Source organism: Lichenostomus cassidix, chromosome 6 (genome assembly GCF_008360975.1).
Source record: "Lichenostomus cassidix isolate B80296 chromosome 6, HeHo_3.0, whole genome shotgun sequence".
NCBI lineage: Eukaryota > Metazoa > Chordata > Aves > Passeriformes > Meliphagidae > Lichenostomus > Lichenostomus cassidix.
This window is the reverse complement of record NC_139487.1, coordinates 5,868,969-5,883,015: the sequence shown is the minus strand read 5'-3', so window position 1 is coordinate 5,883,015 and position 14,047 is coordinate 5,868,969. Positions and strand designations below refer to the sequence as shown.

General features: G+C 41.9%; 1 long non-coding RNA gene across 3 annotated transcripts; it reads left to right on the top strand.

Moving 5' to 3' along the window:
* The first annotated feature begins 1,200 nt into the window (after positions 1 to 1,200).
* On the top strand, positions 1,201 to 14,047 carry LOC146435113 (uncharacterized). Of its 3 annotated transcripts, none has more exons than XR_014853145.1 (5): positions 1,201 to 2,261; positions 2,666 to 2,887; positions 7,407 to 7,481; positions 7,925 to 8,077; positions 9,086 to 9,389. It is a non-coding gene; the product is annotated as an uncharacterized LOC146435113 (long non-coding RNA). The 3 variants fall into 3 exon arrangements; XR_014853144.1 differs by lacking the exon at positions 9,086 to 9,389 and adding an exon at positions 13,503 to 14,047 and having other exon boundaries at positions 1,212 to 1,948; XR_014853143.1 differs by having other exon boundaries at positions 1,213 to 1,948; positions 9,086 to 9,385.

Here is a 14,047-nt window from a genome sequence, read left to right as displayed (position 1 = left end):
GATTTGTGCAGCCCTCTCTATGTAATAGCTGAGTGAAAATCGATGTGGGCTTGGGATAGCGAGAGTGAGAAATCAAAGAGGAGATGAGAGTTGGTTCTGTTCAGCCTTGGATCCAGCGACTGCAGCATTCTCTGCTTCCAAGACTACACAGCATGTTTGGATATTTTGGTGTTTTACTCAAAAATCTGCTTCCAGAAGTTCTGCAAATTATTTCCTTTAAGTATGGAACAAGAACAAGGGTTTACGTGTTTCTTGGCAGTGTCCTTCACCATCTGGCTGTCCCCACTGGCTCTGACACTCCACCCCAGTAACACCACTCTAGACCTTCCTTCTGTGCCTCAGTGGTTCTTTGGGCTTGAATACCAGTTTTCCTCCTTCTGACCTCTCAATCTCCCTTTTGTGCACTGCATGACATCAAAGAACCATCACCACAGCAAGCTGGCCTCAACATTTACCTTGGTTTCCTGGGCTGAATAGTTCAGATTTGGCCCCAAAACTTTCGAACAGCACTGAGTCGAGTATAGTCTCAAGCTATCACGACCCTTCTCGCTCTAGAATGTCACTACAGAATTCAGTTTTAGAGCTTCTCATTAATTGAGAGTACCAAAAACCCCAACTTTTGAATTGTATTATATGAGATAAAAATCAACAAACTTATAGATCTGTGTCTGCATTCACGGGGCATCCTGTGTCATAAACTCTGCTTTGTAAAAATTCCCCTTCTCAATGATTTTTCACAGCTATTTATGGCCTGCTCCCATTTGAAAAAGGTCTGATATAAAAAAAAAAATAGTCAGTGAAAATATCACTTTTTCTGAAGCTGAGTACTGCAGAAAGATTCTACTTTATGTTATTTCATCATGAATGGCTGCAGTGAAACTTAAGTGTTTTCTTCCTTCTCTTGAGTGCGCAAGCGCCATTCTTTCCTTTGGGTAATAAACTTTGTAAGCATATTACATTTAGCCAGCTGAAAATTCAAGGGCAACACAGGGGTCACCTACAGCCCCACGGAAAAGACTTTTAAGCACTGAAAACCCACAGCAGAAACAAGGCACGGGGGGGAAAACCCACCTTCCAGCTCGCTCAGCTGCTCCTCCGTGGCCACCACCGGCAGCTGCTGCCCCTTCCCAGCCGTCTGAATAAACAGCAGGGATTGAGGATTACCCTGTGGTGGGAGGACCCTCTGGCACAGCCGGTGTGTCACCCCGGGCTGAGGGGGTGTCAGCAGGAATGGCATAAAGGAGCAGGCCAGCAGGTGCAGGAGCCCCGCGGGTCTGTTCAGGGCTGATAGCATTCAATCGGCGCCTGCTCTGAGGCCCAAGCACAAAGGTGCTCCAAAGCCTTCCACAACACCCTCACCCAGCGTCAGGACATGGAGAAACAATTCTGACTGGAAATCTCCCAGTCCTTTGTCTCCAGCCCCCATCAGTAGAAGGGCTGTCAGGGTTTCATCTTCGGCTTATTGCCCAAGCGCTGCCCCAGCGCCCTGACTTGGAGCCCGGGAAGGTTTAAAGTTGCACCCATGGAGTCTGAATGAGTTCTGGCCAATGTTGCCTGATCCTTATTAAAGCAGATTACAAGTATCCCCTTGAAATGTCACTGTGCATTTGCAGAGACAGCCGTACAAAAACAGCCAGCCATCAAATTTTTCCTCACAAAACGTAGGTTCAAGGGAAGAGAACACAGGTAACTGTGCAAGCAAGTGGGGCCTGGAAAACAGGGAGGGCCAAACTGAGGATTTGGCCCAAAACTCACAAGAATCTAAGGAAAAGTCTAACAAAATTTGCATTTAAATGGCTCTGTGCAACCCCTGACAACGGCGTTTCACACATGTGTGCACACAGGCCCTGACAGCTGGAAACACATGCCGACATCTCATTACCTGCAAGGACCTGTGGCTGGAGGATGCAAGGCCCCAGATTTGGGCCTACAAAAAGAGAATAAATAGGTATTAGAATCTATTGATCACAAGCAGGGTTTTGACCATCTTATTGCTGCAATTTGTTAGAGGAAAGAAAAGATCTTCCCTGGCTTTAGCCATATCCAAGGGGATTAATTTGTCACTCTTCAAAAACAACTCATTGGAGGAATGCCCTCTTTGATTCTTTATTCTCACATTAATTAGGAGCAATAAGTACACTGGATACACTCAGTACTTAAAAAATTAGTAGAAATGGATCTGCCACACATCTCACGAGGGCGATGAAGATTTGGGGTGAAGCCTCCAAAGTGACTCCTGTTGGTGGGACAGCCCATCCATGGTGGGGATAAAGGAGGCAGCAAGACCATGAGTGGGGCATAGCCAGGCTCTTCACCGTTTTTAAAGCACATTCTTTTTTCTGCACTGAACCCACCAGCACCAAATGCTCCCTGTCCAACCTCCCACCCTGCTTCTTGTGCTCAGGTCCTTTCTGGTGGCTTTGCTTTTGTCACCAAATTCCCCATAGCTAAGGAGCTGTGTCTAGGAAGACAGGGGAAAAAGAAAGAATATTTTGTGCTGAAATATAAAATTAAAGCCAATTTGGTCCTTATTCAATTAAAAAAACCCATACCAAAAATGAGGTGACTGAAAACTTCTGCAGAGAATTATTCTGAGAGGACTGAACCATGCTCTGTCTTCTCCCCAACTGATTTTCAGGACGCTTTGTCATTTCTCTCCCTCAAGGGCACCCTTCTCATCAGTGGGATTGCTCACCTGAACAAAGCCCCCAGTGTCCTGCAACATCCCAGCCAGGACTGCTGCCCACAGGAGAAGGCTGGAGGAGCACAGGGATGGCAGATTTCCAGCCAGTTGTTGTGGGCTGTGAGTGCTGACACCTCAACCTTTCCTCGTACCCTTCAACACCCAGCTCGAGAGGCGGCTGCCTTTATCTCCTGCTTGTTTAAGGTAATTACTACTTGTATTTCCTCCCTGCTGGTTCTGCTGGAGCGGAAAAGGCTTTGGCCTTCACTTCACTATACATAAGAAAGAAAAAAAAATCTGGTTTATAAACACCACTTTTTCTATACTTTCAAAGGCAGGTTGTAGGGTGAGAGTCAGGAGAATGGTCCCTATTTGGAAAGCAAGCTAATAATAATGATGAAGTTGCTGCAGGGAAATCTCTTGTCGAGCCTCCCTGAGCACTCTTTGTTCCCGTGGTAGTAAACAATTATCTTTTAAAGATGCTCTGCTGTCTCCAACACTCACCCTGATATAAGATATTAAACAACCCCAAAAAGCAGCCCAGTTGTGTGCAAAGAGTGGATTTCCTTTCATAGAGGGTGGGAATTTGCAACTCTTTAAAGACACTTAGTGTTAATTAAAACCTATGCAGCCCAAAGAGATATGTAGCACCGTTTTTCAAGGAGGGATGAAGTCAATCTGATTAGCAAGTGTTTTGTTACCATGTTAAAATATGCTTTTTGATTCTTAAAATTCAGTGCTTAGTATTGATGGAAAACAATTGTTTGTGCTCCATAGCAATGAAAATTACGGTGACTTTAAAATACAAAAATATCCCACAACATACTAAAAAATACACCTTCATGTTTTACAGGGAAATCTTTAAAAAAAAAAAAAGACTTTTTAAAAAAGTACATTGAGGAGGAAAACATATAAGCAATAAGGAATATGGAAATTCTTCATTTAAAATCTACCTTGCAGTCAGCAGTGTGTTGATTTGAAATGCTTTGCCTTTCTAACTGTTCCCCTCCTCCTAATAAGCACTGCATCCAATTTGTATGTTATTCTGATGAAATGGTTTAAGCGAGAGAAAATGAGTAGTTTGAAAAATAAAGGCAAGTTCTACAGAAGAAATGAAGTGCTATCATTGAAATCTTTATTTATGTGAAAAGAAAGGGCTAAAACATTACCTCAGAATTCAAGATTACAACATCAGTAGGATATAAAGTAAATCCATTCTCGTAGTGAAACATCAGAAACCATAATCCTTTTTCAAAGACCTTTTGTTATTTTAATGTCTGACAAATTATGCTTTTTTAAAGGAAGAAAAACACTTAGATTTAAGAGGTTTCTTTTACTTCAGTAAAAGTAGTTTCACCATTTAAAAGTTTTAATTTTCTGTAACCAATAGTATTTACTATGCTGGCAAAGTATTAACACAAGAGTAAGGTTATTTTAGCCTCAATAGGACCAAGTACAAAGTTGCCACCAAAGACTTTTGCATCAAGTTGTTATGGCAACTTAGTGTTCTAGAAAGTATTAAGTTTGAGCAAAGGGTTTTGTTTTGTTAATTTGGGTGCTTTTCCTTCAGGTTTTGAAGTTGTTGAGTGTTACAAAAATGTTACATCATTACCATTCAAATGATGGGAGGTCTCAGAACATATTTAAAACTTGTTTATGTCTCAGGACATTCCAGAGTGATGTCCAAGGACCCCCAACCCTGCCTGTAGGGGGAAACCCTTGACCTCAGTACGAGCACAGGAGTCATTCCACGGAGATCCTGGTGCTAAGAAACAAGAACAAAAAGAGACAAACTGCATTATTTGCCTCGTAATGTACTAAAGGAGAGACAGGATGGATCAAGGGTGGAAGAAGAGACCCTTCCCTTGTGCATCCAGCATCTCTCTTTCATGTGTTTATGTTTAAAAACATAAACAATAAGTTCCTCATGGATGTTCTGGGCTCTTGACATCACATGAAGAACTGGAAGAGTGAAATAAGCTCCTGAGAGTTCTGCAACGAAAGGACAGGTTTTGACTGGTGCAGACATGGCAGGAAATTGCTGTAAGAAGCCTATTTTAGCTCCTGTGCTACAGGTAGGAAAGAGACAGAATCATGGGCTTAAAACCCTGTAATGAACAAGAGCTCAGGATCACAGATTGTCACAGCCATTCCTCTTGGAATGCTCCCAGTGCTGCAAATCCCAGCTCAGACCCTCAGTTCCCAAACCCTCAGTTCCCAAACCCTGACCCTAGCCCAGATCTGCAGCCCAGCTTCTCACATATCCAAGTGCACTGTGAGCTCTGGCATCATCCTGACTCCAGGACTTCTCCCACCCTGCCAGCCTGGGCAGGGGAGCACTGGAGTTCACCCAAACGAGTAGGAACCATCATGGCAACATGCAGAGTGTCCTGGGCTGATTTGTCTGGGCAGCCTCATGGGTGTATGGCCAGATATTTCTGCTGGCTTCATCTCAGACTGGGCTAGAGGGCCTTTATAGATGTGGTAAAAGATGAGGAAATAAGAGAGCGAATTAATTCTGTCCCCCATGAAGCTGGAAAGTATGGTGAGATTGTGTTGTTTTAATTAGGACTTTCTTTGGCTTACTGGTTTTCCTCACTAGGCCTCTCAACTCTTTCCTCTCCTAGTTTTCCTGTTCATCTCTTCTTAAAGAGAAAGGTGGATGGAAATAAACAGGGGAAATTGGAAAGAAAACCAAAATTTTGAAAAATAAAAATATGACATTCATGTGACCAGAATAGATTTAGAGGACAACAAAATGCATTTATATCTTAAATCTGAAATTATTTTGACACTCAAAACCATATTTTCCTTCTTTTACAGAAGGGGATCAATCTACTAAATACCTACATGGCAAAAAAACCCAAGAAGCTTTGCCTGCCACATTCTGCCAAAGACTTCTCAGAGGAACTTGGGCAAATCGTTTAATTTGCCTGTTTCTCAGTGCACTGTTTGTGCAGTGAGAACAATACCACTTCCTTTTTCTCATCCTTTGTCTTGTTTATTGAGATAGTCACTACTCCAGGGAGTACACAATCTCTAATTATGAGCAACCAGCACAATAGTACCCTGATCTCTAGGACCTACCGCAATACAAAGGACTAATAATCATCACAAGTCTTCTGTTCTGATGCATGGTCTGCAAGAGTTATGAATACTAACATATGCTGGAAAGTTCTGTTTCATTTTATGTCTTTGAAAGAAAATAAAAGCCTATTTTTCCCATTTATACAGGCTTATACTTTCCTAGAAGCTTCTGCCTTTACATGTCTTCCTTCTCCCTTTCAAAACAGAAATAAAAGTCTCACTAAATAAAATAAAGATTATGAATGGCCAGTCTTTTCCTTCCTTTCTATCAGTTATTGTCACCCAGGAACATGCAGCAAAGGATGTCTACGTTATCATTTAGTTTCACAGAGATCTGCCAGCTGCTGGCCATATGCTAAATCCTAAAAGGAATTATCCATGTTCTGTGCTGTCTGTACATGTCTGATTCCCTGTTTATGTATTTTTACTTGATTATGGCATATTATAAATCCAGCTAACTTAACTTTTATGGTTAGAATCCAAATCCTCCAGTTTTTGAGGGTGGTTTTTTATTCAAATGAAATTCCACTGCCACTGTGGAAAGTTTATGCAGCAATAAATGGGATAAAAACAGATTTCATACAAATGAACCAAACACGAAACAAAAGGTCTGTGGGATTTAATTTACAATGACAACCGTTCTTTAGAATTTGCTTTTAAATGATGTGATAGCAGACAGAATTTCCCATCAGCTTCCACAGTTCTGTCCAGAACCTCTGTCCCCAAGGTGACTGGTATGGAGATCCCTGGCCATCCCAGCCCTTGCAAGGCCAGGAATATATTCCTTCAAGCCCCTCACCACCTTTAATTGAAGGGGATTGTGGAGCAGGGAATGATGAAGTGAATTGCTCACAGTTGGAGGAAATAGCCGACCTGGGAACTGAGCTCCAGTTGCTCAAGCCTGGAGCAGGAGCCAAACCACAGGCAATTGTTCACTATTGAAGCCTGTGGACATCTCCAGATATTTGAAGTCAGATTTTGTGAGTGATCTTGCTATGCACACACTCATCTTAAAATGATACAACACCATACAACACCAAGGCAGGCTTTTATATGCCCAGGCCATGGTAAATCTTTACTACAAAAGCATTTTAAAATGCTTTTTACATAGGAGACTTATTTTTCAGAATGCAGGAACATATCCCTTGGGGATGCAGATTGTTTCCTCAGGACTCAAACATTCCCACGTGGTAAAATGAAGTAGGAGGATCCAGTGAAAGGAGCTCTCGCTTCTCATTTCATTTACTACCTAATACTCAGCAGCCCAAGATTTATAAGACACTACAGAACTGTCTACATGTTTCCCCTTGTGGCAGATAGCAGATAACTGTTAATAGACTTGCTCAGAAAGTTTATTTAAAGGAAGAACTTAACTGTATTATTTTTCATGGAGGTGTGAACATTGCTTAAGGAGCTTAAGTCTCCATGTATAAGTATTATCAGATAGGTTCATGAGGATGCTAATGTGCATTAATATGAAACTCCAAAACCAGCTTTCACTGGTGTACGTAGATAGGGCCATTTTGTAAATAATGCCCTTTCTGATATTGCAGGGTTGTGGGATTGCTGAATGCATTATTTCCAAATATAATAACATTAACCCATACCACACACCTTCTCTATCCTCTTTCCGCAGCTCCTGTGAAATCAGTAACAAAGCCACTCCTGCAGAATCCAGTCTCCTCTACAGCTGCAGCTGGCACCTGCCTGGGTAAGATTTTGTCTGCCCTTCTCTACAGAACCCTGCAGATGTTGTAGGAAAGCCAAGGTGCTGGAGGGGCTCCACACCACTTTTAATTTTCACTTGTCAGATGTATCCACATATTTTCCAGCTCCTGCCCTACTCCCACAGTCAGCAGCTGGCCATGTGGGCTGGGCTGCAGTTTCCAAACATAGTGACAGAGATGTCTGACCTCTTTCCATGCAACTGAGCACCTGTAGACCCTTTGGCCTTCAGTAAGAGGGGAGGGCACACACACCATGCTGTTCAGCACTTTCCAGGATTTAACCCACTCTGCACATGCTGTGTGGTGATGAAAATGTGATTAAAGGAGCCTATATTACATTATGTCCAGCTTTAGGGAAATATTTTAATGGAATAAAGAAAGAGCCATACATTTTCTTCTTCTTTTTTTTTTTTTTTTTTTGGTTTAGTTGTAAGCTTCACCTCCTGGTATTTACAACCTAAAGCTCTCCAATATTGGGTTAGCTAATAGGATCCAGACAATGAAGCTGACTACAGGGAAAAGCAGGAGGCTGTTTTAGTTTCACCAGCCAAGGAGAAGAAAAGACCCAGCTTGATAAATGGTGAGAAGTATATTAGATGTTAAAAAATATTTCATTTTTAATAATCCTAGGTGTTACTGACAAGCCAGGTAAAAAGCAAAGTTCATTTCTTCAAAATATATTTAATCTGACAGTATCCCTTTAATTAAGTAGCAATTTAGATTTTCTTCTCCTGCACATACAAAGCTTTAATGAAACATGAAAGCCACAAAAGAAATTTGTGTGTGTTTCATGGCGAGGTGTGAGGAATGATTTTCTGTTTAAATTCACAGACAGCAGCTATACAAATAACATTTAATATTTGTCGGAAGTATTATCTGCCTTTTTCCCTCACAGCATTACATTACTAAGGTAATAAGTACATGAGAATACATGATTTCCTGGCTACTGTATTGAATATGCACCTTTAAACAAAGTTAGACTTGGGAATTTACCCATATCTTAAAATGCTAATCTAACACTAATTAAAAGGCCAGTGAATACGCTTTGATGGATTCCAGTTCCTGGAATATGACAAATGAATTCCGATGGCATGCATGACTGCAGCAGAATTACAATGGCAGAGCTGCAGCCAGCCAGGGGAAGGCAGGAAAGCACATCCCTGCACTGGTACAGGGGCAGGGAGGAGGCAGTGCTGGAGCTTGCCAGGGTTTGTGTGGGTGCTGCCATCCTCTCAAGGTGTGGCCAGCCACAGCCTTTGTTTCTCATTTCATAGCTGCTTCCAGGCTATGCTGAAGCAAAAATTTGGCTGCTGCTGCACCCCACCCACCATCCCTCTAATATATGCACCTCCCTGCTGTTCCCTGGGCAGTGCTGGGCTCTTCAGGGAAGACAACAGCCTCCCTTGGGAAGAAAAGCCAAATGGCAGCATTTCCTTTCTCCCACAAAAACAGGTCATTTCATAGACTTCTTCAACCCCACAAGCCCCATTGTAAAAGAAGCATAAAGAGATCAGATAAATATTTCTTAATGAGATTCTATGTCCAATATCTCTTGCAAATAACTGTCTTGTTGATCTTCCTGTCTTAGAATTAGAAGAAAATTAAAACCCAGCTTGTAATACAATTTGGAAGTATGCCCTATGAGCTCTCAAGTGCATGCCTCTTTTGAACTGAGTGCAGCCCTCTTCAGAGGTACTTATTGCATGATGATATCCAAGAATTGCCTTTACATTCCTTTTTCCCACATGAGGAAAGCCAAAATGTAATTCATGCTAATTAAAAAGTTTGGTTAAAATAAAAAAAGGTCATATTTTTAAGCAGTCTACTTGAATGTCATTTTAAAAGGATTTGAAAGCTGGGATTTCCATGTGCCATTATTTACCTCCCTACGTAAAGCAGACCCAATCCTTCCTTCTTGCACAGATTTTTGACTAAATCATGGCAGAATTCACCATGTGTTCCCCTTACAGAGGACCTGAACATCTGAACTGTGGAGAAAGCAGTTGGAGATTATACAAATAAGGCTAAGAACAGGTACTTTGCTCAGACCAAACAAGAAGTCCTTCCTCACCAGGGCTCTCCCTGTAGGTAGCAGTTGAATTTTGAGCATCCCATGTGGACTGGAGTCTGGAGGACATCCTTCCCACAGCTAAGGAAATATCCCAGCCACTGAGGCACTAGGTACCCCAGGGCTGACTGATCCTCCCTAAAAGTATCAACTTGGTTAGTGAAAATAATAAAATTTCCACTGGATGGAAACAAGAACGCCTGTACTGCAGGGTTAATGCAGGAGTTCATTTGCAGCCTCCCGGTGAGGCAGTGTCAGAGTTTGAGTGGCTTTGCACACACCCTCTGGCAAAACCAGAGACTGCAGCTGAGCAGGATGGTTTAAAAGATCTGCAGCATTTTAACAGTGGGCTCTGGGATGGCTCTGTGTGTCTAAAAATCTGGCTCACAGCACTTTTTGCAGGGTCTCACAGTGAAATGGTGCCAGTGCTGGATACTGAACTGTGCTCTTCTGAGCAATGTCTATCCAGGATTTTTTAAGCAACGCTTAGGGACTCTCAGAAGGTTTAATTTAGTGGACACAGCACCATACCAACTGAGCTGCACAGATCTGGGATTGGAGCTGGCTGGTTGCTTGCCAGCTTGGACAGAGGACACTATGATCCTAGTCTGGCCTGTAAAAGACCATGGAAAAATATCCAGAGTTATATCCATACCTTAAAGACAAGATCAGGCTGTCCTTTCAAGGGGAGATATATTTTCCCAGATTGTTCTTTTTTCTTTGTGAGGGAGGATCTTACTCTGAGCACAGCTGAATTTCTCAATGAGGTAAATTCTCCTTGTTACAAGTTCTGCTTGATCTCACTATCACAAACTGTATACACACCTCTAACATGTTCCTTGACTGCCACTTCTATGTTCCTCTGCTCTTCAATCAGAGATAAATAAACAAAAGGCAGCATGATGCCTGTTATCTAAAAAGATTCAGGTAGAGCAAGTATCATAGCACAATCAGGGTGCTTGAAAATTGTATTTTCCTGGAAAGGACTTTTACTCGCCTACTTGGATCATACACAGAGGAAGTCCAAGGTCTAGAGGGAGAAAATAACTCTTAGTAACCGAATGTTTGAACGTTCATACAGGATTAATTACTTGTTTTATTTTTTTTCTTTAATTTTAAATGACTGTACTGCTAGCAAAAGTGAAAAGTAAAGACTCTGATCTATGCCAGGCACTTAGTACATGCAAATACTCTGCAAGTTTTTCCTATCTTGAAGAATTTCAGCATAAACTACAAAGGCAAAGTGGACTGAACTGATCCCTGGAGAAAACATGTGCAACTCCACTTACATAAAAAGACTGCTTGCTTCAATAGATCTGTGCCCATTTATCCTCAGGATGAATTCACACATTTTTTTCTATTATTAGATGGACATCCTATTTCTAATGGAGTCTATGTGATCTAAGCACTTCTGCTTATTTTTTTCTAGAAGTAAGATTCTATGCTTAGAGGATGAATTGCACTGCTGAGCAGCGCTGGAAGGATCAATTGAGGTGCATTAACATTTGCAGTGCCTTTATGCTCCATTTGAAATACTGGGCTCTATAAGAAATTTCAAACAAAGCATCTGCTCAGTCTTGCTAAAGCAAATCTTTTGTCTGTGGCATATTGCACCAGCAAATTAGTGCAACAAGGATTACACAGCTCTTGAAATATCATCAAAATGGATGAATTTCACAACAAATAACGCAAGAAGAATTGAGAATTTCTAACAATCATTCCCCAAAACCTACTTCAATAAAAATTTGCATCCTTGCTGTCATGAGGGCTCATAAAGTTCTAGTTAACATTTATTTAAGACAATAATTAAGTCAATTGAAACACTCAATACAAGACGTAGGCAGAATGTGTAAGACCAGAGGGTTATGAGCAGTGGAAAATAGGTGCTCATAGCAGGGTAGGTGTGAATCACAAGAGCTGCAGCCAGATTTTCACTGTATAAAAGTCAAACGTCAGGGTGCCTGTGCTTGGTTACAATTATGTGAGATCAACTCTCTGTATCCTGTGAGTCATATTCTCCACAGCCTTGGCCAACTTTCCTAACCTGTCTGTGCTATTTCTGGGGGGAAAGAAAAGGAGTTTTCACCCCAATACTTGGACCCTTGTGAGTGAGTGGTCCTGACTCTGAGCCGTGGGCATGGCCAGTGTTACAGGGACAAACAGCATTTGGCAAGGGGCAATACAACTCCAGGAGTATTTAGTCCACATCTGTGCAAGCAGCACAGGTTCTGTCTACACCAGAGGGAGCTCAGGCACGAGGCTGTGCTCCAGCTTTATTTTCCATATTGCATGACCATGGGGAGACATTTTCAGAAATATTCTCACTCGATTACATTGAGGACCTGAACAGTTTGTAAAATCCATTAACTTCCTCCTTCTAAACGAAGGGACTGTGCTGATAACCTTCATCAGCACCGAAAATGCGCCCTACATGGTCTGTTTGGGAGTTTTTCCAGTTCTTACCAGTCTCTCTACAGTGGTGGCAGTGGTGACTGGTAAGCCTCTGGCAGTAGTCATCTGGTTATCTTATGTGACAGTAATGAAAGGCACGTGTCAGCTGTGATAAGCTCTCATTGAACAATAAAAAACATTTCTGGGGAGGTCTCTTTTTGTTATGAGAGCAGTAATTGTGTTGAATTTCACAGAGCTCACATGCTGAAATATAAACAACATCCAGGCAGCCTTGAAGAAGGTGTTTAGTACTGCCTTGTACCTAAATAACAGCAAGTGATGCACCCTCAACTTGTAGAAACCAAGCATTATTTTTTTTTAAACAAACTTTCACCATTGGCATCAGTGGAGCTGGAAGAATTTCCACGAGATATTTGCCTCTTTATCTCTGATCCTGCAGCCTTTTCTGCTCTCAGTTACTCCCCACTCCTCCCCCTGCTCCAATGTACCCTTTTCCTTGAATCAAAGAAATAGGATCTGAAGCCTGGACATCTCACAACACTCCCTTCTCCACAACTCATTCCACTTCAGCTTCCCCAAGACTGTGAGAAAGCAAATATCCCAGAAACCTCAGAGCTAAGGCCGAGATGTTTTGATGGAGCCCAGTAAATCCACTGGGAATCCCATTTTGAGGATCTGCAAACACCTGCTAGAACTCTGAAAACATGCAGTGCTGGGACCAATGAAAATTAATGCAGAAGAAGAGCTCAGGTACCAACAGGCAGTTAAAATGTAGGAGAGCTCTTTCTGTACAGGCTGTGTCAGCATTTAAGTGCTAAATTGTTTAGCAGCACCAAGCACAGCAGTGCCTGCTTAATTTTCTCCACCTAACAGTTGCCTTCAGATTTCAAAGGTTTATATACCCTTCTGCAGTCAGCATTGAAACAGGAGCTAATATCAACACCCCACAGCAAATGCAGGTCCCTATCTCCAGTCCTTTGTTTTCATACAAATTTTGTCACTCTAATTTGTTCCAGTTTGGCAAGTTTTGGAGTAAAGGCTCTTCTTGATTGAGGGCAGCAGAATATGATCCCCAGAGATTAGTCTGTGCCTAAATTGTGCCACTTCCATCATGAAAGAGTCTGGCAATATATTCCTAGAGCTAGGGCTTTTTTGATTGAATCAGAAAAGAAAATTAATTACATCAGATAATTCTATGCGTCAAATCCATAATTATATTTAACAACAACAATGACCAGCATTATCATCAGCTATTCTAAACAATGAAGGTGACTCCAGTGGGAGTGCTGTGAGACTAAAACTCAGCACAGGGTCCTTGAGTACAGTCTGGCCTGAGATAATGTCAGTATAAGACATTTATTACCTCCCTTTTTCTTCTTCTACAGGAATCTCATCCTTTTTCTCTCACTCCTCAACCCATTCCCTAACGCTCCCCCAATTAGCTCTCTGCAATTATTTGTGGATGCACACTCTAAACCAGATCACTGAAAAAGGACTGCTTTAAAAATAGACACTTTTCCTTTAGGAAGAAGAGATTGGAAAGGAAGCAGCAACTGCTCAAACACACCCAAGATAGGTAACCTTGAGGGCTGACCCCAGTGGCAGGCAGTGCACACCAGGCTGTGAGATGTGACACAGATCTTTAAAAAGCTTGCTAAAGGTATGGCATGAAACAGCAGCCCCACAGAGCTGGGAAAAACGTGCTGTTGCTTGACAAAGTGCACCCCAATCCCTTCCCTGAGATATTCTTTAAAAATTAAAGAGACCTAAAGCTAAGCATATTTTAAAGTGTTGTTTGTTAAACAAACAAACAAACAAAAACAGCAAGAGAAGCAAAGGCAGTAATTCTTAACAAAGAGTACTCTGTGATGTCTGTATTTCTGGAAGAAAGGCCCTTGGCATTGCTGTGCTGAGAGTAGAGGACATTTTATAAACGTATTTCTAAAAAGAGAAACTATTCAAATTGGAAATGCCCGTTTGGCTGACTCTCCCCCTCTGCAGCTTGTGTACTCCTTCAGCAGATAACAGAGAGGACAGCTCTTGCTAGCAGGCTGCTCTCAACGTTGTCTT